Genomic DNA, 3,234 nt, shown 5'->3' with positions numbered 1-3,234 from the left:
AGGAGCAAAACTGATCAAGTGAAGAGCAGCAGAGGATCAGAGACTTGGTTGTCATCATTAGCAGTTTTAACTGGACATCACACTTATTAGAAGAACTTCGTGCCATAAGAAGGGAGGTGGGGGGGAGGGAGAATTAATTTACCTGCAATTTCCTGACCACCAAAGAAAATGATTGAAGCCTAGAAAATGTTAACCTTGGAGGATGTGGCTGTGAACTTCACCTGGGAGGAGTGGCAGCTCTTGGACCCGGCTCAGAAGAAGCTGTATCAGGATGTGATAGTAGAGAACTATAACAACTTGTTATCAGTGGGATATGAGGGATTAAAACCAGATACAATCCCCAAGCTGGAACAAGGAGAAGAGCTATGGATAATAGGAGATGAAATCCATCATATAAACTGCCCAGAAATCAAGAAAGTTGACAGTCATCTGAAAGAGCACTTTCAAAACCAAAGCTTTCTCGAAAGAATGGAGCCAGGCCATGGAAAGAATGTATTGGAAAATATCGTTTTCCTGAGCAAGACCCAACTTCTCTTGCAAAATCATGATATGTTTGGTTTCTGTAGGGAAACTTTGAAATCCAATTCAAGTGTAGTCAACCAGAATAGAATATTGGAAATAAAGAATCCTGCTGAGTTTAATGGCACTAGAAAAATCCTGCATGGAAAGCATGACCAATCTTATGGTAACATTAAATCCTCTGAAACTTCAAAACTCATCATCACTCAATCCCAAGTCTTGAAATAGCAGAGAATTCACAAAATAGAGCAAGCCCAGGGATATGTTGAATGTGGCCAAGACTACATCAAGAAATATCACCTCATTCCCCATGGGAACAATTGTACAGTAGGAACTCCATGGATATAGTCAATATGGCAAAGCTTTGAGGATTTTCATGTTCATCCAACATCAGAAAACTCATACAGAAGAGAAACTCCATAGTGTCATTAACTATAGAAAAGGGTCCACTGTGAAGAACAGTCCCATCATACATCAGCAAACCCATATGGCTGAAAAACCGGACATTTACAGCCAATGTGGCAACAGTTTCACAATGAGGCACTGTCATATGGCGCATTGGCTCACACATTCTGGAGAGAAGCCCTATGTATGCAATGAATGTGGGAAAGACTTCACTGTGAAGAGTAACGTCATTGTTCATCAGCGAACTCATACAGGGGAGAAACCTTATGGATGCAATGTATGTGGGAAAGCCTTCACCGTGAAGCGCTATCTGGTTGTACATCAACGCACTCATACAGGAGAGAGACCCTATACATGCAATGAATGTGGAAGAGGCTTTACGATGAAGAGCAATATTGTCCTACATGAACGATCTCATACAGGGGTACAGTCTTACATATGCAATGAATGTGGAAAAGGCTTCGCTGTGAAACACACTCTCATTATACATCAACGAACTCATACTGGAGAGAAATCCTATATATGCAATGAGTGTGGACATGCATTCACCACAAAACTCACTCTTGTTATACAACAGCGGACTCACACTGGAGAGAAATCCTACGAATGCAATGAATGTGGTAAAGTCTTCAGCCAGAAGATAAGTCTCATACAACATGAGCAGTGCCATACAGACAACACTCCATTTGTATGTACGGAGTGTGGAAAATCCTATTGCCACAATATGGTCTGATTGCCCATCAGAGAATTCACACAGGAGAGAAACCATAGGAGTGGCATGAATGTGGGAAAGCTTTCACCACAAAGTCAGTTCTCAATGTACATCAAAGAACTCATACAGGAGAGAGACCATACAGATACAGCAATTGTGAGAAGGCTTTCCCCCACTTATCAAACCTTGTTAAACAGAGAATGCACACCCAAGAAATGGGTGCATTTAGTCAAGAAAGAAGTTCCTTTCTTAGAAAGTCAGAATTCATTTCATAAACATGATCTCATGTAGAAGTGTGTAAAAAACCAAGCAAACAGTGAATAAAGGACTGTGGGAAAGGTCTCTGAGGCAATTTAGCCCTCTGGAAACATCCGGATTAGAATATAATCAGGATGAGTCTGCATAAAGTAATGCGAGATGTACACCCTAAGGTGATTGAAGAATATGGCTGGAAGCAAAACTTGTTCAATGCAGTGAATGTGGTAGTGCCTTTAGTGATCATTACTGAACATTTTCTGTCAGCGAAAAACATTAAGAGATAAATGGAACATTTAATGTGAAAATGCCTTCAGACAATTGTCTGCAACTTGAGTGCATATTTATACCGAAGTAACTCCTATAAATAGACTATATAGATGTATTTTGTTGTTTCAATAGCTTGTCATTGTGCTTCTAGCTGATACCAATATAAGGACCATTCTGGGAAAGTTCTTAAAAAATAAAATTCTAGTAGCTATCAGAGTTCATACACAAAGAAAACTTGAAAAAGACAATGACTACAACAGTATTTCGGTAATATATTTTGTTGCATTTTTATCACAAAATAGGGAAAATAAAATTTATGACTGTGCTAAAAAAATCATCCAGGATGTGGAAAAATCAGTGTCCTTATGCACTGAAAGGTGGTGCAGTCTCTTTGGAAAACAGTGTACTAATTCCTCAAAATAGTATACATATTACCATGTTGTTATTGTTAGATATCATCAAAACAAATCACACGCATAGCAACCCTATGTATAATAGATAAAAACACTGCTTTGTCCTGCACCATCCTTACAATTACTATAATGTTTGAGCCCATTGTTGCAGCCACTGAATCAATTCATCTTGTTGATGGTCTCTTCTATTATTGTGATCCTTGTATGAAACTGATGTCCTTCTCCAGGGACTGATGACATATCCTTCTGATAACATCTTCAAAGTATGAGGGAAGTCTTGGCATCATCGCTTCCAATCATCTGTACTTGTTCCAAAACAGATTTGTTAGTTCATCTGGCACTCTATTGTAATTTTAGTATTCTTTGTGAACTCATAGTTCAGATGCATGATTTCTCCTCAGGTCTCCCTTATTCATTGTCCTGTTTTCATGTCCATATGAGCCCCCTGGAAATACAACAGCTTGGTTCAGGAGTGGCTTAATCCTCAAAGTGATGTGTTTGCTCTTTAACACTTTAAAGCAGTGGGTCTCAACCTGTGGGTCGCGACCCCATTTGGGCTGGAACAACCCTTTCACAAGAATCGCTGGATTAATAGCAGTAGCAAAATTACAGTTATGAAGTAGCCACAAAAATAATTTTATGGTTGGGGGTCACCACAAC

At 39.3% G+C, this 3,234-nt stretch overlaps 1 pseudogene; it reads left to right on the top strand.

The window, feature by feature from the left end:
- Positions 1 to 168: 168 nt before the first annotated feature.
- On the top strand, positions 169 to 1,911 carry LOC105979951 (annotated as a pseudogene).
- The last annotated feature ends 1,323 nt before the right edge of the window (positions 1,912 to 3,234 follow it).

This window comes from Echinops telfairi, unplaced genomic scaffold (assembly GCF_000313985.2).
Source record: "Echinops telfairi isolate 266 unplaced genomic scaffold, ASM31398v2 ScPeMD7_7448;HRSCAF=8486, whole genome shotgun sequence".
NCBI lineage: Eukaryota > Metazoa > Chordata > Mammalia > Afrosoricida > Tenrecidae > Echinops > Echinops telfairi.
The sequence above is the reverse complement of the archived record's forward strand: the minus strand, read 5'-3'. Positions and strand labels throughout refer to the sequence as shown.